The sequence below is a fragment of the Vulpes lagopus genome, chromosome 1 (genome assembly GCF_018345385.1).
Source record: "Vulpes lagopus strain Blue_001 chromosome 1, ASM1834538v1, whole genome shotgun sequence".
NCBI lineage: Eukaryota > Metazoa > Chordata > Mammalia > Carnivora > Canidae > Vulpes > Vulpes lagopus.
The window spans coordinates 158,423,317-158,449,451 of record NC_054824.1 but is presented as its reverse complement, the minus strand read 5'-3'; the positions used below and the strand labels follow the sequence as shown (position 1 = coordinate 158,449,451).

At 38.8% G+C, this 26,135-nt stretch overlaps 1 long non-coding RNA gene across 1 annotated transcript; it reads left to right on the top strand.

The window, feature by feature from the left end:
• Positions 1-874: 874 nt before the first annotated feature.
• Positions 875-12,011, top strand: LOC121489727. The gene is made up of 3 exons (XR_005987408.1): positions 875-976; positions 6,619-6,764; positions 11,879-12,011. It is a non-coding gene; the product is annotated as an uncharacterized LOC121489727 (long non-coding RNA).
• The last annotated feature ends 14,124 nt before the right edge of the window (positions 12,012-26,135 follow it).

Below are 26,135 nucleotides of genomic sequence, written 5' to 3'. Positions count from 1 at the left end.
CCAATGTTCAGCTTCTTTAGTCCTCAGAGCCAAGAATAAAACTAAGAGATGTCTGTGGGTAATATGATAAGGTTCAAGACATGGGCAGAAAAGAAAATGAAGACATAGAAGAAAAAAATTGAAGGAGAGTGATTTAGAATTAGATAGGTCTGGTTTGAAACTCAGCTCCAGCATGTATTAGTTGCATGAGCTTGAGAAAGTTATTTCATTTCTAAGTCTTTTTTTTTTTTTTAAATCAGTAAAATAGGAATGTAGACTACTACAATAGGTGGCCACGGGAATCAATTAGCTGATGTATATGAAACAGTGGCATATTAGGCATATGCTCCTTGGTAGAGAATATTTTTGCATACACACTCATTTGGCAGCAAAGCATGATCAATCTGGAAGAAAGCACAGCTGGTAAGGAAAATATAGGCACAAAAAATATACTCTTCTGTTTAAAAGAAGCTTTTTTAGGTTTAGGTAGTACATATTGTAGCTCTTGGTGGAAGTAAGCAAACAGCTTGAGAAATTGAGTCATGATTCACTAAAAGTGACCTTTGTTCAATCACTTATACGGAAGCTAAACCTAATCTGTCTTACCCTGAAGCATGCTTTCAAGCATTAAAAATTCTTAAACATCAGTGAACATCAAGATTAACTTGAATGGATTACAAATAAAAATAAAACAGATTCCCATGACCAGATTTCATCTCAAGCCTACTAGATCAGAAAGGGTGGGGTCCAAGATTTAATCACTCCCTTGCAATATCTCACCTCACCCACTAGCTCTGAAAGAAAAGAAAGCAAAACCTTCCCCAGGCATGAGAACTGCTAAAGTTGGGGATCACAAAAGTCCAGCATATAAACTCAACCAGACCACACTAGATTTGATACCCTTGGTTACACAGGCTGCGGGTTTATCTACTTTGGCCAGATCCTTAGTAGGGAGCAATTCATATTCATAAAAGCACCCTGCTTCCTGTCTTTTCAGGTAATGCTACTTCTGTTTATACTTAACATAGCTACAGGGAAGGCCATCTGGTTTTTATTCCAGAGTGTGGGTTTGAAATACTCTTAAATTCTTGTGTGACTTGCATAAAGTCTAGAATTAAAAAAATTGCTTCTTCTATCTACTGGATGTTTGACTTTGGATAAATTGCTTAATGCTTGCAAGCTTCAATTTTCTGTTTCATAGAATGGGGATATTAATAGCAGTAACTTGATAGAATTGTGTTATAGTAGTAAATTTCTACATTAAATGACTGTTTTCTATTATAATCAAGATTCTGAAAGCTCAAATAGACAAAACTCAAGGAAACAGCATTTAGTCTTACCATGCTGATTAACAAAGCCTGATGCCATCTAGAAATGCTTAAACTATAAAACTAGCCAGTACAGAACCTGGCATAAAATGGATTCTTAGAGGTACTGGTTCTCTATCGAGGTTTCCCTAGCTCATGGCAGATTTTCATGTTCTGCCTTGCTTGCACTGTTATTTTTATCTCTTGAATTATTAAAAAAAAATTCCTGTTTGTCTTGACTTTCCAATTACCCTTCAAACTTTTCAAAGGAAGGGAATACATGTTACACTCATGGTGATATTCATAGTGCCTAGCATAGGACCTTGAAACCAAAAGTACTGAATAAAAGTGTTGATTGATGTGGGACAAAAATACCAAAAAGACTGATAGAGAGAAAGGATTTTGTGGTGAGCAGAATCAAGTGTGTCAGATATAGAGTAGTGCTTGTACTATGGAGGTTTATATCTTCCAACAGTTGAGTTGTGGCTTCTGCAAAGGCCTATCTTCATCTTTCAAACTTTATCTATTCATTTGATTTGACTACACATTTGAAAAGCATTTAAATAATGGAAATAATTTTTAAAAGATACATATTTAAAGCTAAAATAATGATAAAGAACTTTAAATTATTATAGCTAATATGATGAAATATAGCTAAATACAATAGATTGGAGTGGGAAGTAGACTGGCAATTATAGCTACACTCGCTATTCCCCCAGCAATGAGTGGCATGAAAGTACTATATGGAGTCGCTGAATCACATGTCTTTTTTTTTTTTTAAGGTTTTATTTATTTATTCATGAGACACACACACACACACACACACACACACACACACACACACACAGAGAGAGAGTCAGAAACACAGGCAGAGGGAGAAGCAGGCCCCATGCAGGGAGCCCGATGTGGGACTTGATCCCAGGACTCCAGGATCACACCCTGAGCCAAAGGCAGGTGCCAAACTGCTGAGCCACCCAGGGATCCCCTGAATCACATGTCTTATTTCAGAGGAGAAGAGCATAATTCAGATACAATTTGCCTATGATACTGGATTGTAAAGAGTAGACTCCAAAGAATTTCAATTCCTCAAATGTTCTTTCATTTCTAGCCAGATTACCAAAACAGAATAAAAAAAAATTGAAAAGTGAAAAAAAAGTCATGGCTTTGAAGGAAAAATAAGTTATTTATTCAGTTGCATTGGAGATACTGTTCTTGTCTCCATTTGAAGAAAAAAATCTCTTCCTTAAAGTGCCTTTGGGTCAATGTAAATCAGAGTGTGGGAGATCCTTCTAGGTCACAAACATTTAGGAAAGACCTAAGGAATGGAGCCAACAAAACCCTTCCTATAAATAGGGAAGATGGCTAAAGGCTGTCAGCATGGGGAGGAACAAAATGAACAGGACCTTTTGTATTACCAAGCAGGGCCCTTGGAATCACCAAGCAATAGAAACTGACAGGCCACATGGGATTTTCAGGCAAGGCTTTTTAGAGGGACTTATGCTTCATCACCTAGGATATCTGATTGTTGCTGTGGATTTTGATGAAGGCTTCTTCAAGGAAGGGTAAATAGAAGGACACATCAGTGGCAAAGATGACTGTTTTCCTTCTTGGTGCCATCTTCAAAAGGCACTACTGTTTCTGTAAATACTTTCATATTTGACCTTATAATAACCTGGCCCAAGAGAATTACATTGGGAAGATATTGCTATGGGAAATTGCTGAGGAAATTGTTGAAATTAAAGAGCTGACTAGGATTCTAGGATGTGTTGGCTCTTTATTCAGGTTTAAATTGTGCCTTATCCTTCTATCCCATAGGTACAAATCTTTCACCATGCAGTTTAGAAAATGTGTTCCCTTTCATAAAAAGATGAACCTGTGACTTCAAAAGAGGGCAGGCATTTGGGCAATTTTTCTAGTAGTAGTATGTGTGAATTCTATAGACAAAACTACCTGTGCTCTTGGGTCAGATTACAGACATTGGTGGTAGTTGGTAGCATTGTGGTGATGGTGGGGGCAGCCACCAGGAATGAAAGTATGAGGAGGCAGGGGAGTCTGCACCTTTAGCAGAATCCAGAAAGTGAGAGTAGGAGATGAAGTCCCAGTAGCATTTGGGGTAAGGAGCTGAGCCTGCTGGGGTTCAGCTCCCTAAACTCTCTCTTTCAGAGTCAGCCTGGCTGCAGGAAGAGCACAATCTTTGCTCCTCCATGCAGAAGAATGGACTAAATGACAAATCTACGATACTTCTATTGCTATAAATGAAACTGATATAATTTCACTGTAAAAAGGAGAGTCCCTAGTCAAGTATATTATAATCTATTATTATTAAATTCTTCATTTGTCTTCCTTTAAATTGAATATGTGTCAACAGACCTAAGTGCTTAGCATATGTGTGGAAGTCTTTCATGAATTTGCCTATTAGCTATCTAATTAGGATAATCTTTGTAATGGGGATATCACTAGAGGTCATCATCTCCTTAGATGACCTTACTACAGATTTTTTATCTGTGGCCCTCTGTTTCTACCTTTGGTATGACTCTTCTGTGGGAAGTAATGAAAATATTAGACAGTTTGTGTTGATTTCTGGGAAACAAGTGCTAGAGAAACTGAAAGCATTAGATAAGTATACAATAAATCTTGGTTGGTTCTATTTTTACTTTCTGATCTTCCTTGGTCCACAGATCCTTGGTCCTAACCCATTTCTGGCTGTATCACATAACTAAAGGCAGAGTGGCTGCAGTACTTAATACACTTCTGTTTCTGCTAGAGCTGCTCTAGAAAGCAGAGGATATCAAAGTAAAACTGCTCTCCAGCTCATAATTGTTGACTGTCTAGATTACAAAAAAAAAAAAAAAAAAATGTGATAGACTTTTTCTAGATATTCTAGTGGTGTTTAGAGTCCAGGACTGTGCCTCTTTATCAGTTAATAGCCTAACAGGCAAAGATAATCACCACAATGAATATAATAATTACAATAAAGTTCAAGTTGGAGGCATATTAATTAATAGATTTAAATATCCCCACTAGTTGTGTACCAGATCATGCACCAGTCCTTTAGATTCTCTAGACATCAGAGTCCTCATTCATTTCAATGTATCTCACGCTGTTGTCATAAAGTGAAATATTACGCATAAGGCCCCTGGACACAGAGGGGCACTAGGGATGGTGCAGTGGTATTAACATGAGGAGTCTGTGCATGGAGTTCTGGGATCTTTCCATGACCAGATGTGGAAGAACCATCTGTGCCATTACTTTTTATAGGAATGTGGCCTTAAACATGGCCTTGAGCATAAATACATATTGTGAAATGAGTAGATGGAAAGAACTTTGCAAATGAAAAAAAGTCAGTAAAAATGTGAACATGTGAGAGATATTGAAGTTGACCTTAGAAAACACTGCCAGATTTTTCATTTTTAGTGATACATAGATCTGCAATAACTCATGGTGAGTATTTAGAAATGAATCCTTATTCTTGGTTGAGAAGATAAATTTTGTACTGTAAAAAATATGAGTGAGTCATAAAATATCGCATGTGTAATCTAAAAACTCCAAGTTTGCAGCTAAGCTTCTTTTGTGATTTTTCCCCTACTTTGAATGTAACAATTGAGTTAAATCATTTCATGTCTACAGCTTGAAGTTGATGGCCCTACAAGAGATTAAAAGTGATTCATATGTGATCACCTCAGAAAACTGAGTACAAGGAGCTATTACATATAAGCATGGAAGATTTTTTTATGAGTTTAAGACAAAGTGAAGAGTTGGGAAAAAACTGAAAAGGAAGGCGAGGCCTGATGGGATATGCCAGGGACACCTGCAATCCTCATTCAAATCTTACACATTGGTACTTGGTTTAATAGGCTTCCACCTTGGAACCAAAAATAGCTTGAAGGCAGTTGCCCACCAGATATCTGCTTCATTTACATACTGGGTACACATACAACCACTGCTCAACAACCTGGGGTAACCTTTAGTTTTTGAGTTTGACCTGTAATTTCATAAGGTCTTATGATATCCTCTCAAGAAAGAAGAAATCTACATATTTTTTCCTTTGTCCCTGATGATTTCATTTTTAAAAAAGTTTATTAAGTTTTAAATTTTAATCCCAGTGTAGCTAACATTACAGTGTTAGTTTCAGATGAACAATATAGTGTAGAAACCTACATATTTTAATAGAGCTTAGTAGGATATAATTTTATATTAAAGTTTCTAAAACAAATAAATAAATGCAAAATTTTGCATTAAAGATGAACACAAATTTTGTTTTATTTTTATGCTTGGCTATAGATTAGAAATAACCATCTTGCTTACACCTTATTTTTCCTACCCTCCTGCCACCTCTGCTATCCCCTCCCTCTGATAGAAACAGAACACATAAATTTTTTGAATCAAATAGAATACAAATCAAATAGATTGGGGGTAAGAAAGGGAATAGAAGCAAATGTTTTGGGTCAGGAGCATGGAGTTGGGCAGTTTCTTGGATGATTGCTTCTATTCTTTCTATGATATAAGGAGCAAAGTCATCTGCTGAGAATGAGTGGGCAAGTGGTATAGGAAGAAACTTTGGGAAAGTGTTAAGAGTAGGAACTAGCCACATAGCTTGCCTGGGGCCCTGGGACTAGTTGGGTTTGAGGAGCATGAATTTCTAACAGAACATACCTTGTTTATGTGCAGTAGCACCTTCTGAGTGCTAGAGTGATTTTTCTCCAGGAGCAATGTCAATTCAGGAGCAGGGAAGGGAGATACAACTGAAACTGTGCCTAACAGTGTTAATGAGGTTAAAATTGTCACCAGCAAGATTCCCACTGGTTCCTGCTTCTTCTTCACAGGAATGTCAATTTTATCTTTTAAAGGTAAACAACAGGGAGAGCTCCAGTGGCCTAGATCAGTTTGAGATTGACCACAGCCTCACACCTGCACAGGTGGATTATGGAGAGCTCAAGGGTTAAATCTATCCTATTATAATGTTAAAATTTCTGCCCAAAGAGGAACACAAATGTCCTTGTTAATGCATAACATACGATGCATGTATAGGCATGTTTCCTAAGTATAGATACATGACTTTATACCTGCCTTAACATGTGATGACAAAACTCCCCTTTATGAATATTTATCCTAACCCTAAATGAAAGAAACCCACTTACCAGCCCTTGGGGAGTCATTGCTTTGGAAGTTATTACCATGATTCCTTATTTGCATCTAATAAAGCTTCCTTTGGTGACAGTTCCACTTGGCATAGCCTGTATCTATATCTCACCAAAGAGTGAATTCACATCAGTTCAGTTACACAACAGATGAGTTGATTCAAGATTTGTGTTTTCTTACATGGATCCAACAGAAGATGGGTGGTGGAATTGTGTCTTTTGTTAGGAGGGCTGCTGAAGTGAAAGACAAGTGTTCTAGGCCATGAGAAGAAAGGAATGAAGTTCTGAGAAGTTGAACTCAAGAGTCTGAATGTCCCAATAAAATGGAAGACCTTGTGAGGTAGGAATGAAAGTTATGGGATGAATTGCGCCCCCCCCACCAATTCCTTTGTTAAAATCCTAACCCCCAGTACATCGGAATGTGACTATATTTAAAGATAGGGTCTTTAAGGAGGTAATTAAAGTTAAATGAGGTCATGGGATGGGCTCTAATCTAATATGACTGGTGTCCTTTTCTTGTCCTTACAAGAAAAGAAGCTATGGCACAGACATACAGAAAGACCATGTGACGACAGAGAAAAAGTTAACTTTAAGTGTCAGCTTGCCTGGAATAAGTGATGCCCAGATAGCTGGTAAAACATGACTTCTGGGTGTTTCTGACAGAGTTTCTGATTAGTTTTCAACCTGTAAAGTGAATAAAGATCCCCCTCACCAAGGAGGGCAGCCATCATCCAATCCACTGAGGGCCTGAATAGAACAAGAATCTGGAGGAAGGGTAAATCTACTCTCTTTCTTTTTCAGCTAGGACATCCAACTCCTCCTGCCTTCGAACATTGGAGCTTTTGGGTCACAGTCCAGGTTCCCCAGCTTGCAGATAGCAAATAATGGGACTCCTTGGCTTCCATAATTACAGGAGCCAATTCATATAATAAATCTCCTGTTATATATTCTCTCTGGAGAACCCTGACTAAGCCAGCAGAGACAGGCCTCAGAAAAAAATCAAACCTGCCTCATCTTTATCTGGGACTCCTCAGCCTGTGAGGAAATAAATAAAGTCACTCTCTGTAGTACTTTGTTATGGCATCCCCAAGAAAGTAATAAAAAAATTCAGGGTTCTGGAAATATAAGAGGTGGAGGTCCCAAAACAGGATTTAACATATGAGTGTTGGAATAATTCCTGGTGATGACAAGAGTCCAGCGTGTAGCTATGAGATTGAGGGGGTTGAAGGGAAGAAGGTCACTAGCTACAAGGAAAGTGAAGCACACAATATAAAGGGAACTAACTTAAGACTAATTTCATGATGTAGTAAGAAACTGAAATTTAATATGTTGAAGGTAATTGGGGGATCAGTATACAAGTGCTTTATAAATGTCCCTTATAAAAAAAACGCTCATGAGATAATAAATGTGAAAGTGGCTTTTTATTTCAAACCATAAAATAAAATCTCTGAAGCTTGGTGTGCATGGATATAGACCTACTAAAAAATAAATGTTCTCTGAAGCATGATCTGATTTATCTGCCCTACAAAATGCTATTGTCCTTTGACTTTTCCTCCTCCATAAACGCAGTTTGATATGGCAATGAAATATGGCAATTATATGGGTGGAGAGTTCCCAGGCAAAGAGCCTGGCATACAACCTGGTGTGTTTGTTGAACTGGTAAGTGACTCTGCAAAGGGAGAGCTGTTCAATTCTTCCTCCTAGTGGTGTGCTTGCCAAATGCCTGGACCTCGTAAGATAAACAACCTTAGCAATAACAGGGTATTCCCCAACCCATGTAGGGGAAGCCTCCCACCTGGAACTTCCATAGTCCCCCATGTCACTGTTTTTCTCAAAGCAAGTAGGCTCAAGTCCTTCATATAAGCAATGCCAAGAAAAGTAACTCTGTTAGCCATGATCTCCAGTGATAGGGAAGAGATTCATTCAGCAGTGAGATGGCCTTTTCTGATTGTGCATCCTGGACATGTGCAGAGTAGGAGAGGCTGCATGGAACAGCTCTCTCTCATCCACATTTCTCTCCCTCTCCTACTTTATGGTTTCCCACCAGAACTTCCCATGATCTATCCTTTGTTTATTTTTTTGTTTATTGTCTATTCCCTCTTACTTTCTGCTGGATATACGCTTCATAAAGGCAAAGATTCTTTTTGATTTTATTTCCTGCTGTGTCTCTAGTACTATTCTAAGCCTGACACACAGCAAGACATTTAGTAGTAATGTGAGCCAAAACCCCAGTAAAATGTATCCTCTTTGCCCTAACTGTGCCCAAGAGTCCAGTTTTGACTCATTCACCAGGAGGTTGATTCAGGAGCTGGTTTTTTAATTTCTCTAGGGCCCAGGGAAGAGTTAAGGCAAGTGGCCTTTTTGAAGTTTTTAGAGGACTAATAGTTACTAGACTGTGCTTGCATTGAGGCCACAAGGCTACTGGAAGCTCTTTTCACTTATGTGGCAATATGTGTCCTACAGTTACCTGTGCACATGTCAGAGAAATAGGGAGAAAGTACACGTGTTGTGGGAGTGGACAGGTCACTTTACCTTGAATCTTGCTTTCCTCCAGGGAAAACTAATGATAATAATACTTACATCACAGCAATGTGCTGCAGATTCAATGAGGTATATGTAACATTGCCTGGTACGCTGCCAGTTGGCCCTAGTGCCACCCTAAACACTACTAAACCACAGCTAGCTTAACATTTAACATGGATCACAAGCTGAGGCAAAATATGCATGATGATCTCTCTGTGTCTCCCTCCTGTAATTTGGAGGTTCTCAGAATAGTAGTTCTTCATCCCCCACTCCCACTGCTACCCTCAGTACAGCATGTACTGTATTGAAGAATTTTTCTTCAGTTTGGGTTTGAAGAATTTTTCTCTGTTGCTTGGTAACTGGTGTCAGGGTTCCAGAAAAATTCTAGAATGTCCTATAGAACAAGCAGAGAATGAATCTTATTTTAGTAGAGACTTAGTATCATTTTGGCAGCTGTTTATTCTTTCTTTATTTATGTTTGTCTTCCTCTACCATATTGTGAGGACCATCAAATCCAGACGATGCCCCAGTTTCTAGAGCAGTGCCTCATGCTAGTAGGTATATACTAAATTGAATAAAAATAAAATGAGTAAATAATGAAGAATGGAGTTTCCAACTGTATATAGTTCCATAGTCCTAAATTTGTGTTCCATATTTGCCTTTAATGCTGGTAAGAGTAGAGATTGTAGCGTCATTTTAATGGGCTCATACACAACATTTTCTTTTGGAAGTGACACAGTGGTTTGTTCTCTCCAGTAATTACAGGAATCAATTGCCCTATGTTCAGTAATGGATTTCTGCCAAATGTTAGAAGAGCATGACAAGCTTAATAGTCAGAGCAGCAAACATATTGCATTTACTATGTGCACTGTTCTCACATGACCTGTTCTGATATTAGTGATCTCATTCAATGCCCAAAATAATGCTTTGAGGGAGGTACTATGATCATTTCTATGGCACAAATGAAGAAATTGAGGCACTAAAAATAGATACCTAGGGTCATGTATCTAGCAATTAGTGGAGCTGGGATTTGACCTCAAGTCATTAGGCTCCAGAGTCCAAGTGCTTAATTACTACTCTACAAAGCCTCTATACATCAGTGAATTCACAGCAAATATGAACAATGATAATAACTATATAGTGGGACAGTATTTTGATATATTAAATAATTTTGTTTTTCTTAGCATTTCCCGAACTTTATGATCCTTTCCCTCTTCAAATCTTAGCAATTTAATGTCCTCAGGGGGAACAGAACTCAGAAAACAAAAGGATTCATTGAAAGCTTTGGGCATAAGCAAAAGATTTGAAAGAATACCATTTTTTCTCAACCCCTGGGCCAGGTGGGCTTGTCTCCTTACTGGGGGAGAAAGAACTGGAAAGGGTGATTCTGGCCACCCTTCCCTTAAATTCTTTTGATGGGAGAGAGGGATGATGCACTCCAGGGATCTGCAGATCCGGGGTAGAGAGGACCTGAGCCTTCTGCCCATCCTTATAGACCTAGGGAAGTGCCAGGAAGCTGATAAGACCCCAGAGCTTTCTTGGTTTGCCATGAAGTGGGGACAATGGAATATAAAAGGCACAGTGCCTTAGGCAGCCTCATCTAATTTTCCACAGTTCGTGTTTAGAAAAAGGAACAGGCTTTCTCATGTGTCAGGGAGGCCTGAGTGGCTGAGACAGCTGAGTGTCATGGGGTCTTGAGGTGGGAGTGAACAGGGCCCATGGATGACCTAATGGTTGAATGACAGAACATCTGACAGACATGAGATAGTGTCAGAAGACGTCATTGTGTGATGTTGAACGAGGACCAGCTGCATCCACTTTCCTGTCCCCTTTCCTCCCCTCCCCTCCCTACTATCAGCCCCTGATAGCATGGTGCTACCCAAGCACTTTAGCCATCCTGCCTGCAGGGTGGAGTAGAGGCAACAACGACTGAGAAGGTTTCTCTTCCTGGGCAGAAAAGGGGCTTGCAACAAAAATTAAGTTATTATAGAAAAAGACAGTTGATCCTAGTTCTAGAAATGTTATACAGAGAAATCACAGGGCAGTACCTGAGGGTCTGTAGGTTGCACACTTTGGTACCAGATAACTTTTTTTTTTTTTCTTTATAAGAAAGACTGAGTACTCCACACTGCACAATAATTCCTCCCAGGGTTTTAACTTTATTTTCAAAACCAGGTCCAATGAGCTTTCTGAACAGCTGGTGTAGCTACAGAGAAACCAGCTTCCTTCAGAGAGCAGTGCTTTTGGTGGGGAGGAGGAAATCCCTTCATACTTGAACATTTACTAATTGCTTATTTATTGTATTCTGGGGTATGGCGTAAGTACAGAGAAGCCATCACCTCAGATGGCAGCTTTTAAAAGATTTTTTTTTTCCTCAACACCATGATTCCATTAATAACATGTTCCCAGTATTCCCAGGTAGGCCAAGGTGTCCTACAGAAAAACCTTGGGTTAGACCTACAGGGGGTCTGGCTGGTGTTAACAGAAGGGAGGGCAGAGGTGGTGCGGCTGGCCATGGAGAAAGCTGACTTGGCTGGTGTGGTACAGAGAAGCCAGCTTGTTTACATGCTTATTCCATGACTGCTTGCCCTAAGCAGAAAGTGCCTTTCAGGATCTATTTTTGGAGGTTTATTAAGTATGTCTGGTTCTCAATTCCAACCGTTTAATGAAGATCTAAATAAAATGTTAGGTTCTAACTTAAAAAAAAAAAAGACAGTTGATAAAGGAAAACTAAATGTCTTGCATATTAGAATTTGTGCTTGTGAATAATCTTCAATACAGTAGGTAACATTTAGTGCTAAATATATGCCAAGAATTCTGCCAAGTACTTCACATCAGTTCCTCAGGCTTTATCTCCTTGGAGTTGAAATAAAATAACAGAAATTTGGGACTAATCTTTATCATCTTGTTCTTCTTATCATTTATATCCAGTGTTCAAGACCTATGGTGTTGCGCCCAAGATTGCGAATCCGAGAAATCACCAAGGAGCCGACACCGATGCAAGCACACGAGAGGGTTATTTGCAAGCTGGAGCTTGGGTCCAAGTATACCCGACACAGCGGAGCAGGGACTTGGACCCTGAAGTGGGTTACAGCTGGGTTTTTTATGGGCTGGTCTAGGGGATTTTCAGAAGGGGTGGAGGAATTTCTCAAGTTCTGTTTACATTCTGATATGGGGCTTTCAAGGGCATTGAGCTTTGTTCTCATTCTAATATGGAATTTTCTACCACGGGGGCGTGGACTCTGTTGCCTTTTTGATATGGGATTCCCTGCCGAGGACATTCTGCAGGTTTTCCTGTAAAGTTCAGCTCTTATTTACAGGGTCCTAAGATGGCTGTACTTGTGCTAATGCTAAACTTGAGGTGGAATGGCCTTAAATTTTCTCAGCCTCCACAATGGCATCTACTTCCAAAATATACATTAACTCCATCCACTTTTTTTTTTTTTTTTTGGCCTGGCACCACCACAGTCAAAGTGACTTTCAGAGCTTCCAGGTATAAAGACCAGAAGGAAACAGGTAGATCACAGAAAGCTGAGAGAGCACTGCCCTATCAAACTTTGATAGTGATCAGAGAAGGACAATCATCATATGGTTTCACTCATATGAGAATATAAGAAATAGTGAAGGGGACCATAAAAGAAAGGAGGGAAACTGAGTGGGGAGAAATCAGAGAGGAAGACAAACCCTGAGACACTCCTAACTCTGGGAAACAAAGGGTTGTGGAAGGGGAGGACGGTGTGTGGTGACTAGGTAATTGGCACTAAGGAAAGCACTTGATGGGATGAGCACTGGGTGTTATACTATATGTTGGCAAATTGAATTTAAATAAAAAATGTTAAAAAACCTTTGATAGTGTCTTAAAAGGGGATACTGGGGAAAGATACACATTCTGGGAACTGGGGTTATCAAAGGGAAGTTTTAAGACAGGAAGAAAACAAGCAAAGTTTTGGTCAGAATTTGTGAACCTGGCAGGAGATGCTGGTCTTGGAATCTGGTCTTGAACAAATATTCAACTGAGTAAATTTAAGATCCAATTGGCTTTATTCAATAGTTCATGAATTGGACATCATCGCTTCTAGTAAATGGAGGGGACACTCAGAGGAGCTGTACAAAATGGAAGGATTTTGTAGGCAGAAATGGAGCGGGACAATGAGATTATTAGCAAACAAAAAGAAAGGATTGTTTCAGGCAAGGTTACCTTCACTTAAGGGAGGGAAGGCAAGAGGGCAGGGAAGGGGGATACCTTACCATGCAGATTACCTAACTAGTGCTGGTCAGAAAAATTCCAGACTGATTGATTTAAAATTCCACTCCGGGGAGAGGCTGAAATTGCTGTTAGGTATCCAATCTCTTGGAACACATGGGTCTGATGAAATGATGGTTTGTGCTGCACATCATGGTTTGGTATGGTCTGTCTTGATACAATTCACTACTGCTTCTTTCTTGGGCTTGTGCAACAACCCAACAGGTCTCCCTGCTTCTACACTTTTCTACCACTAATCCTTTCTTTACAGAGCAGCCAAAATGATCTTTTTTTGAAACCTCAAATTAGATATCATTTTCCTGCTAAAACTCTTTATTGGCTTCCCATGGGACTTGAACTAAACCCCCAAAATCTTGACACAGCCTGCACCCTTGTCAACATATCAGTATCATCCTGTGCAACAATCCCTCAGATTCAACCCCATCCCCCACTTTGTTCCATTGACCCTGGCTGTCTTTAATGACAACTCCTTACTGCCCCTGTGCCTTCACACATGATGTCCCCTCTGCATGAATGACCTCAACCCTTCCACTGCTACATTCCTATATAACCCCACATCTCAGCAGAAAGAAGCCTCCCAGATCTCCACTTTATATTAGGTCTTTTTACAACATGGTCCCAGAGCCTATTATATTTCCTTTCATAGCATATATAACAATTTATAATTGCACACTAATTGATACATTTATATGTTTAATATTGCCTTGACAGTAAACTCCAAGAGCTTGCTACCATATCCCTAGCACTGCTTGGCAGACAGATAGCACTTGATAAGTATTAATGATGAAGGATAATTGATAGAAAGACAGGCAGGAACAAGAGGCCCCCACTCTAAAAAGAAACTACCTTTAAAAGAATTTTACTCCACCCTGGAAGGAGTCCTCTACCCTTTCCCACATGAAAACAAAACAACAACAAAAAAAACCCACAAAAAAACCAACTGATTGGATGACAGCCACATGGAGGGTTAATCAGATTAAAACAGCCAGCCAAAAAACCCATAAAAACCTCTAAACTTAGAAATTCTGGTGGCAGGTCCCCTCCATCTTCACTTTAATTTGTTCAATAAACTTTGCTTTGTGGCCCACCACTGTTCATCTGGTCTACCTCTTCACTCTTTGAAGCAGCATGACCAAGAACCTTGGCACAAAAAGAAACCCTGTAACATTAACTTAATGACAAATGAAAGAATTGCAGGGACTATATTTGGACTTGGCTTTGGAAAAGAAGCTGGGTGTCTTTCCGATGCCTCAGGCTCACACTTCTGCATATATCTAAAGCTAGCTCAGTCTGTGACCAGGTCTTGATTAAAGTAGGTACTAAACCTGATTTCTGAAAATTTTAAATAGAGATATATTTTTCCTACAACAAATAAAGTTGTTGTGAAGGTAATGGATGTATGGAGGTTTGTAATAATCAGGATCTTTTTGTGGTATATTTTTTTTTATTGGAGTTCAATTTGCCAACATATAGTATAACATCAGTGCTCATCCTGTCAAGTGCCCCCCTCAGTGCCCGTCAGCCAGTTACCCCATCCCCCTGCCCACCTCCCCTTCTACTTACTACCCCTTGTTTGTTTACCAGAGTTAGGAGTCTCGTGTTTTGTCACCATCTCTGATTTTTCCCACTCATTTTCTTTTCTTTCCCCTATAATCCCTTTCACTATTTTTTATATTCCCTGTATGAGTGAAACCATATAATGATTGTCCTTCTCTCATTGACTTACCTCACTCAGCATAGTACCCTCCAGTTCCATCCACGTCGAAGCAAATGATGGGTGTTCGTCATTTCTAATGGCTGATCTTTTCATGAATGTAAGCTACTGTAACCAAAACGTGATGCCCTCATGTTATGAGCCTAAAAAGACTAGAAGTAGCAGAACTTAATCAACAGTTGGATAGGTGAGAGTCAGAAAATTTGGATTTGACTCCTTGAACTTCACTTACTAGTTATGTGTCCTTGGGAAAATTACTGTCTCTGTGCCTTGGTTTCTTTATAAGAAAGGAATGAAAAATCCCTCACCTTCAGAGGGTTGTTATATAGATGAAATAATATGACACATACAAAATACTTGGCTCTTAGGAAGTGTTAAAAAATTCAAATTCAACCAGTAAATTTGAAGATCTAGTTGGCTTTCTTAAGCAATTCATGAATTAAGTAGCTTGCCATCCAGCAGGCAGAGATGCTCCAAGGAACCATATAAAATAAGTTTTTTATAGGAAAGAAAGAGGGTGGGACAAGGAAGTTATTAGCAAAGGAAAAGAAAGGATTATTGAATTATTACATCTTTTTGCAGGGAAGGGAAAGTCAGGTTTCTTGTTTTTTTTGTTTTTGTTTTTTTTGTTTTTTTTTAATTGGAGAACGGTTGACACAGAATATTACATTAGTTTCAGGTGTACAACATAGTGTTTCAACAAGCCTATGCAATATATAATGTCTGTTACTCTTGCCACAAGTGTACTACCTGTCACCATACAACCCTATTACAATCACATAGCTATATCCCCTATGCTGTACCTTTCATCCCTGTGATTTATTTATTCCATAACTGGAAGACTGTACCTCCTACTCTCACTCATTTTGCCCATCCTCCACCCACTCCCCTCTGGCAACCACAAGTTCTCTGTATTTATGTGTCTGTTTCTGCTTTGTTTGTTCATTATTTGTTTTTTAGATTCCACATATAAATGAAATCATATGGTATTTGTCTTTTTCTGTCTGACTTGTTTCACTTGGCGTTATATCCTCTAGGCCCATCCATGTTGTAGCAAATGGCAATATATCATTCTTTTTACAACTGAGTAATATTCCATTCTATATATGTATATACTACATCTTATATCAATTCATCTGTCAATGGACACTGGGGTTGCTTCTATAGCTTGGCCACTGTAAATAATGCTGTAAACATAGGGAAGCACATATCTTTTTGAATTAGTGGTGTTTTTTTTTTTGTTGTTTGTTTTCTTCAGATAAATATTCAGAAGTAGAATTACTAGATAAGATGGTATTTCTATCTTTAACTTTCTGAGGAACTTCCTTTTTTTTTTTTAATTTTTATTTATTTATGATAGTCACAGAGAGAGAGAGAGAGAGGCAGAGACACAGGCAGAGGGAGAAGCAGGCTCCATGCACCGGGAGCCCGACGTGGGATTCGATCCCGGGTCTCCAGGATCGCGCCCTGGGCCAAAGGCAGGCGCCAAACCGCTGCGCCACCCAGGGATCCCTTTCTGAGGAACTTCCATACTATTTTCCACAGTATGACTGCAGCAGATTGCATTCCCACCAGCAGTGCATGACAGTTCCTTTTTTTCCCATTAGCAACACTTGCTATTTCTTGTCTTTTTGATGTAAGCCATTCTGACAGGTGTAAGGTAATATATCATTGTGGTTTTGACAGACTTTTTTATCATGCAGATTACTTCACTAGCACTCATCTAGAAATTTCATATAGACTGTAAAAAGATCACATTCCTTTCGTTGCTTGTTTCTTTTGCTGTGCAAAAGCTTTTTGGGTTGATGAAGTTCCAATAGTTCATTATTGCTTTTGTTTCCCTTGCCTTTATAGATGTATCTGGCAAGAAGTTGCTGTGGCTGAGTTAACAAAGGTGATCTTTCAACCATTTTTGAGTTTATCTTTGTTTATGGTGTAAGAGAATGGTTCAGTTTCATTCTTCTGCTTGTAGCTGTCCAATTTTCCCAGCACCATTTATTGAAGAGACTTTTTTCCAGTGGATATTCTTTCCTGCTTTGTCGGAGATGAATTGACCATAGAGCTGAGGGTCCATTTCTGGGCTCTCTATTCTGTTGTATTGATCTATGTATCTGCTTTTGTACCAGTACCACACTATCTTGACGATCACATCTTTGTAATACAACTTGAAGTCAGGTTTTGTGATGCCACCAACTTTGGTTTTCTTTTCCAGCATTCCTCTGGGTATTCAGGGTCTTTTCTGGTTCCATACAAATCTTAGGATTATGTTTTCCAACTCAGTGAAGAAAGTCCATGGTATTTTGATAGGGATTGCTTTGAATTTGTAAATTGCCCTGGGTAGCATAGACATTTTCACAATATTTATTCTTCCAATCCATGAGCATGGAATGTTTCCCATCTCTTTGTGTCTTCGCAAAGTGCTCTATAGTTATTAGAGTACAGATATTTACCTCTTTGGTTAGGTTTATTCCTAGGTGTTTTATGATTTTTGGTCCAAACGTAAATGGGATCAATTCCTTAATTTATCTTTTTTTCAGTTTCATTGTTCTGTGCATTGATTTTGTGTCCTGCCACATTGCTGAATTGTTAACAGACATTTCTCCAAAGAATACCTACACATGGCCAGCAAGCTCATGAAAAAATGCTCCACATCACTTGTCATCAGGGAAATACACATCAAAATCACCATGAGATACCACTTCACACTGGTGATAATGGCTAAAATTAACAAGACAGGAAACAACAAATGTTGGCAACGATGTGGATAAAGAGGAGCCTTCTTGCACTGTTGGTGGGAATGCAAGCTGGCACAGCCACTCTGGGAAACAGTGTGGAGGCTCCTCAAGAAGTTAAAAATAGAGCTACCCTATGACCCAGCAATTGCACTACTAGGTATTTACCCCAAAGATACAGATGTAGTGAAATGATGGGACACCTGCACTCCAGTGTTCATAGTAGCAATGTCCACAATAGCCAAACTGTGGAAGGAGCAGAGATGTCCTTTGACAGATGAATGGATAAAGAAGATCATATATAGATATAGATATAGATATAGATATAGATATAGATATAGATAGATATACATATCAGTAATATATAATATTTCTCAGCCATCAGAGAAGATGAATACCTACCATATACATTGATGTGGATGGAATTGGAGGGTATTATGCCAAGTGAAATAAGTCAATTGGAGAAAGACAATTATCATATGGTTTTGCTCATATATAGAATAAAAGAAACAGTTAAAGGGACTGTAAGTGAAGGAGGGGAAACTGAGTGGGAAACTGAGTGGGAAAAAAATGATAGAGGAAGACAAAGCACAAGAGATTCCTAACTCTGGGAAACAAACAATCAGTTGGAGAAGGAGAAGTGGATGGGGGAATAGGGTAATTGAGTGACAGGCATTAAGAAGGGAATGTGGTGAGATGAGCATTGGGTGTTATACTATATGTTGGCAAATTGAATTTAAATTAAAAAAAAAAAAGATCACATTCCTGAAATGAGTTGAAACTGTGGTTTTTGGTTTGCTGTCCTGGGGGCAACTTACTCCATTTGGGGGCTTGTTGTTCCTTTTTTTTTTACAGAAGAGCCCCATGAAAGTTTACTGTGATCATTTTAGGCACAGAAGCATACTCTGGGGAGGAAGTATGGGAAACAAATGGAAACTGCAGAGCCAAGCAAGTGTCTGTTACTTTGTATTGTGGCTTAACAAATTAAAAAACTACAAGGAACTTTTAGAAGTTGATGTTTTTATTATCAGAAAATAGTGTTTTTTAAAACTATTCTATTTAGTAAGGACTTAAGTGTTTGAGATACCTGTAATATCCTCTGAATGCAAGATTGTGCTTATTTTAAACTTTTCTGAACTTTTTTAGAAAATATTTCATTGCTGGAATTAGTTTATGTTTCTTTTTAGTAAACACATCTGTAAAGTGATGGACATTTTATAAGCAAGGAATGACCTAAAATACTCCCAGATTTCAATACATTATACAATGACTTCTGCAAATAATATTGCATGTATATTAGGCCTCATTGCCATATAGACTCTGTATCTTCTAAAAGAACATTGTGAAGCAGTCTTTCCTAGCTTATTTATTGTGATGTGCATCATGTTTGTTAACCACAGTTGGTCCAGATAACTCCTATTACTAGGGTTTTTCTTCCATTTGTCCACTCTATTTTTTGCTACTCTTGGCTACAATGATAACCCCTTAATGGAACACTTTTCTCTGTAGCTGACAGTTGGTGAAGGAATCTATTCTCGAACATATTCATATCTGTAGGTGGTGAAAGAGAGAATAAAAGGGAGGAAGGCATGAACTGAAATCAAGTTGTAAAGAAATAAGACTCCTGAATATCAGGAATTAAATTCCCTGACATTAAAAAAAAAAAAAAAAAAAAATTCCCTGACATTGTAGGATAGCTGAGTGCTTCTATCCTCAAAAACATATTTCTAAGAGGTAGTCCAATTCCAAACAATATATAATTATAAAATTGTGGTTCCCATGTTCTTTGACAAAGGACCTCTAGAAAGAATATTTCTTACCATTCTCCTCCTATAGCTACAAAAGCTATAGTTTTGTAGTTGTAGATTTATTTTTCTATGTCATGGTGAGGTGGAGGGAGAAGAGGGCCAGAGAGGTTTTCTTAAAAAGGAATCAGCAGAGTCTAGTGAAGCCAAAGGACTAGAAAAAAACTGCTGAATCCTACTGCAGCTCTGCAGCTGAGCATTGGGCAGCTGAAGGAAGCTAGCTGAACTTTTTGAGGGTGTACTTTGTGCATTTTACCCTAGTCTCACTGGGTTGGGAGAATAAAGAGGGATATCGCTTTTTGTAGTAAGTTTAATATTGTATTTTGAAATATTCAAAGTGCAAGGAAAATGTAAAGGTCCACTTCTCTTTCCCAGGTCAGGTTAGATAGAAGCCCACATGACCTCAACTGTGGTACGCTGTGTCAGTGAGGCTCATCTTCCTTACTACAACCACCCGCCTCCCATCTCCTGCATATTGCCACCAAACCAATGTTTTCCCTGATAGTTTGATTAAATCATGCCACTGCTCCATATCACTACTTCATCTTCAACATAACGAGCTTAAATGCCTCTGCATAACATTTTTAAATTCCTAAAATATTTATCTAGTTCCTATTATGGACCAAGCATTGCACAAAGTGCTGGGGATTTGATGACAAAAGGACACAACGCCTATCAAGCTTGTAGACTAATGATAAGAGAGCAGATGATTTCTGTCTCAGTCTGTTCAGGTTGCTATAACAAAGTAGCACAAACTGGGTGGCTTAAAGGCAACAGACATTTATTTCTCACAGTTTCAGATTTTTGAGGTCTGGCGTCAGGATGCCAGGACGGTCATGAGCTACCTCTTCCAGGTAGCAGACTTTGTATTGTGTCTTTACGTGGCTGCAGGGGCTGGGGAATTCTGTGGAGTCTTCTGTAAGGGCTCAACTCTCATGACCTTCAAAGGCTCCACCTCCTAATACCCTCACACTAGAAGTTAGGATTTAATATATGGGGGTTAGGATTTAATTTATGAATTTCACTAACATACATACCATAGCAATTTCTTTATTTCCTTTTTAGTGACACTGATTTATTTTTAAAAAATCATTTATCTGGGGCTCCTGGGTGGCTTAGTTGGTTAAGTGTCTGTCTTTGGTTCAGGTCATGATCCAATATTCCTGGGATCCAGCCCCAAGTAGAACTCCCTGCTCAGCAGGGGAGTCTGCTTGTTCCTCCCCCTCTTCCTCTCTCCTAGCTCATGCTTTCTCTCTCTCTCTTTCAAATAAGTAAATAAAATCTTAAAAAAATTTCATCTGATAAAAATATTTTTGAGTGCCTGTTAACCAATAGGCACAGATTTGGAGCAACAGAGGTGGGTAAAGTTAAATGTTCACCCTCATAGTGCTCTCCTTCTGGCTTATATTACTCATAAAAATAATACATGCTCAGAACTATAGAAAGTAAAATGCAAAAATAAACTTTCTTACCATATACCCTTTATTTCTACTCCCCAGAGATCATCACCATTAGTGCCTTTTTGTATCTTTCCTAAATGTGTTATGTTTATGACAATATGTTTGATTATTTTATTTTTAAGCAAATGGTTTAAACTCTAACTCTACATAATGTGTTTAATTGGGTCATACTTAACATCATTGTGATGGGTATGTGTCTTACAATCAATATCATCTTACAGTTCTGTTTGGTAGAATATTTTCTTCTTTTGTTTTGGCACATAAAATGAGGGCTAGCCTTAGGATTGCACCAATAAATATTGATTATGACTTGATTACTAGACTAGAATACAATCCTGTACCAGTCAGGATTGCATTAGACCAGTCTAATTATAATAGATTGCAAGTAACAGAGATTAAAAACGATAGCTAAAAAAGGAATGCAAATTTTCCTTATCTAATAAGAAGTTCGGGAGTTGAGAATGCAGAGTTAATGCATGGCTTTAATGATCTACCAGGGCTCAGGCTCCTTTTGTCTTTTTGCTTTTCATGGCAGTCACACTTGGTGGCTCTTTTCTTTCCAATAGAGTGACCACATTCCAGGAAGGCAGAAAGGTCATCTGCCTCTAACCATTCAATATACAACAGTGAAGAGGGAACAGGTAAATGTAATAAGAAACTATCAGTCAAAAAAAAGGAAGGATGGGAAACGTGGTGGTCATTTGTACATAGCTATCATTAAATTTGGCCTGGTGGATATGATGAGGACTCCGGGCCCTAGCACAGGTAAGTTCATTGGTTAGACAATCCCTAACAAATGCAAACTCCCAATTCAATTCTGCTTTCTGGGAGAATTGCCCTTGCCCATTGTCCTCTGTGAACCTGGATCTTTCCACTCCAAGGCAAGAATTATGATGGATGTACTTCTAGGAGTTTGTCCAGCTTTGAAGTCCACTTATTTTCATGAGAGTTTGAGTGCACTGAGATCATTGTAGCACTAAAAAGCTTTTACAGGCCAGGCTTGGGCCTCCTTTAACCAATTTCTTCTATCTAAATTTTCAGGCCTACTGTCTGTTTGCTTCTAGTCATTTCCACACATAAGAAAACAATAGCCAAAGATCTTATGAAGACAATGTATCTTACATGTGAAAATTCTGATCTTTTTCCTACAAGTTTCCATTCTATCTTTTTAGATGGCTCCTACTGTGAGGAAATTTTAGAAAAGGGCAAATTCTATCTGCAACAGAAGCTTTCTGCTTATATATAATAGTAGCACTGATTTTATCTCCTAAGCCTCTGTTTGTAATGCCTTCCATTTGAAGTACAGTAGCAGTCAGCTTTCTTAACTCTGCAAGGCTATAAACTGTGAGATGGTAGCAGATAATGTTTTCCCTGAATGATGCAACATTATTCCCAATCCTCCATGCTCTTCTTACAGTCTTACAATCTTACGTACATTTCCCTGAATGATGCAACATTATTCCAATCCTCCATGCTCTTCTTACAATCTAACAAAACGCCCCTCCTACTGAATGATAGGTTCTAAGTTCCTTCCCCAAGCATCTGGGTTGCTTATGGTTACAGCAAAAGTAGCATTTTGTGACTTCCAAGATAAGACATAAAAGAGTGGTATAGCTTCCTCCTATTATCTCAGGAGTCTCATTTCTGGAGCTGTGAAAAACCTCAGGTGACACTGAGAATCCATGGGTAGCTGTCTGGACAACAGATCCAGCTGAGGTTCTAGCAACAGCCTGCATCAACCTCCATTCATATGAATGCTTGGGAGTATTCAATCAAATGAAATAAAAATAAAAATAAAAATGGTCATTTTCAGATAATACTGAAAATAGACATAGAGGTGTGGCATGTCCAGTGATAAACACTAGTCTAGAAGATGATTAAATAAAATTGTTTTAATTATGGATTGATAAACTAAACACATAAATCATTGTGATCTGCGAGAACCGCTGAAGAGCTAACGTTGCAGGACTATTATCTACTCTGAAAAACACTGAAGTGTTTTTTTGTTTGTTTGTTTGTTTTGCCCATAGAAAGAATTTTATTAAAATGACAAGTAACTGCATGCCTGGGTGGCTCAGCGCCTGGGTGGTTGTCTTCGGCTCAGGGCGTGATCCCAGGGTCTGGGATCGAGTCCTGCATCAGGCTCCTTGTGGGTAGACTGCTTCTCCCTCTGCCTATCTTTCTCTCTCTTTCTCCCTCTCTCTCTCTCTGTGTGTCTCTCAAGAATAAGTAAATAAAATCTTTAAAACAATAAGTAATTTTTTAAAAGTTTGAGAATTCTCACTTTGTATACTTGTTGAAAGACAGTGATGATTTATTAAAGGGAATGTAATATTCAAAATGGTAAATGGATATTTTGAAACACATAAGACTTTAAGGAAATACCAAAATGTGTATACTGAGGGTATAACACAAAGATAGGGAAATATGAAAATTGTACATAAAAAAGTTTGTTATGAAGACCCTATGTCTCAAGTAATATATTGCTTGATTTGTAAGAAGTTATTATATGTGAACATTTGCTCATACATCGAAATTACACAGGAGATGCTGAGTTAGTCAACATAATTAGGGTATACTTTGGGAATATACAAACTTGGAAATCCAATGGTTTATTTAAAAGTATATTTTTCACATAATGTGGGTTAGATGCCTTGTCTGGGAAGTTGTCCTCCTAATAGTGACTTAAGGATCCAAGGACCTTTCATATTGCCATTATCTTTATCAAGTGACTTTTGATGTAGAAAAGGAAAAGCAAGCATATGTAATGGTTTAACCACCTAGACACAGAAGTGAGTGACAGTCATCACTGTCGTTAGTATTTGTTTTTTTTTTAATTAATTTTTTATTGGTGTTCAATTTACCAACATACAGAATAACACCCAGTGCTCATCCCATCAAGTGTCCCCCTCAGTGCCCGTCACCCATTCACCCCCACCCCCCGCCCTCCTCCCCCTCCACCACCCCTAGTCATTAGTATTTGACTGGCACTTGATAACCTAACTACAAAGGGGACTGGGAAATCTCCTTTTTACTATGTACCAGAAAGGGTAAAGGAATTGTTACGGATCAAGTCACTGCTACAAATTCTATTATTAAACTGATTATACCAATAAAATCCAAACTTTGGAGATCCCTAGGTGGTTCAGCGGTTTAGTGCCTGCCTTCAGTCCAGGGCTGATTCTGGAGTCCTGGGATCAAGTCCCACGTCGGGCTCCTTGCATGGAGCCTGGTTCTCCCTCTGCCTGTGTCTCTACCTCTCTCTCTCTGTGTCTCTCATGAATAAATAAATAAAATCTTTTTAAAAAATTAAAATAAAATCCAAGATTTTATAGAATTGTCCATTTTCAACACGATACAAAAAAACTGGATCAGATCCACTCTTGTCAGTGCAATGCAAGAATTGTGCCATTGTATATTGGACCAGACTATGGGAATCTGTGCCTAAGGAGCAGCTGTGTTACCCAGAGGTCACAGAATTGGAGCTGGGGGCAATAACTGGATGAGACTTTTGTCTTCCTCATGGAAGGGGTTTGTTCTGGGTGGAATGGAAGACATGTTCTTTATTCTCCTCCAGAAAGGAGCCCTTAAACTCATTTATTTGAAGATACAATTGATGAGTAGTATTTCATTACAATAATCCTTAAGGTACAGCACTGACATTTTAACAGAGACGTTAAAGATTTGAAAGTATAATTTCAGGCTGTGGGAATTGGGTGTTTGGAGTGTGCCTTTGTTAATTAGAGTGAAAACTAAGTCACTGCAATAAAGAGATTTGTAAATGCAAAGACTAAAATAGATAGTTGCTAATTCTGTGTAATGTAAAAGTCCAGGATGGGAAGGTCTACTCTGAATAGCCATCCAGGTACCCAGGCTGGCGGGGACCTCTGCCATACTCCAAAGAACATATAACTGTCTGCAAGGTTGAGGGTGAGTTCCACCACCGCATTCAGCCAGCAGGAAGGGATAGAGTAGATGACTAGGGGACAGGATTTCCTCTTAAGCAAGTGATGCAAAAGCTGTACAGTTTCTTTCTGTTCACCTTCCATTGGTGAGAACTTAGGCCACCTCTGGTCTCAAAGGGACCTGTCTCTGGCTGAGAAACCATGTGCCTAAGTGGGGGCATTCTCCACCATAGAGTGCTTTCCTTTGCTTTGAAATAATTTCCCAAGATCTTCCTCACATACTTCACCACCCTATAACTCTATATTCAGAAGTTATGCTTTGTTTCCTGTCTTTGAAAAAGAAAGAAGGTATCTCAGTTGCCATGATAGGTACAGCTTGAATAGGGAAACAATTCCCTGCAGTGTGTCCACAACCATAGAAAGTAGCTTGTCTGGGCTTTGAGACCTCACTTGCAGACTGACACCATTCACCAAATACATTCACTGGTTGATCTGCAGGCCTCATAAGGACACACTGAGGCCATGATTATAGCTGCTTGCAGCCTAGGCTAAGTTCACCTAAGGTCGCATAGCAGGAGGGAGATTTGGGAGAGATTCCTCCTAGGCCATGCCATCACAGATAGGGTGGGAGTCATGGACATGGTAGCAGAGGCCAAAAGCGTCACTGTGTGCAGATTATAATTCAGAGAGGGTAGTAGTCTTGGTCAGGATATCAGGTCAGTGTTTCCAGTGCTCAGGGAGGGTAGGGCTATTTTCTATCACTCTTTAAAAAAAAATAAACTGAGGTAAAATTCACACAACCTAAAGTTATTTAAAATTGTACAATTCAGTGGCATTTAGGACATTCATAATTTTTCATAATTTTGTGTAACCATCTGTCTAGTTCTAGAAAATGTTCATCACTCCAAAAGGAAAGCCTATGTCCATTAAGCCATTACTCCCTATTTCTCCCCGCTCCCTGCCCCTGGACACCATGAATCTGTATTGTCTCTGTGGATTTATCTGTTCCAATATTTCATATAATTGGAATTGTACAATATGTGGTCTTTGTGTCTGGCTTCTTTCACTTAGTATAATATTTTTAAGATTCATCCATGTTATAACATGTATCAATACTCCATTTTTTAAATGGCTGGATAATATTCCATTGTGTGGATAAACCATATTTTGTTTGTTCATTTACCTGTTGATGGGCATTTGGTTTGTTTCCCCCTTTTTTCTTTTACTTTTATAGACACACTGTTATGAAATTTTTTTCCCCTAAGAATCCCAGTGTTCAATTACCATTGACTTGTTAACTAACATACC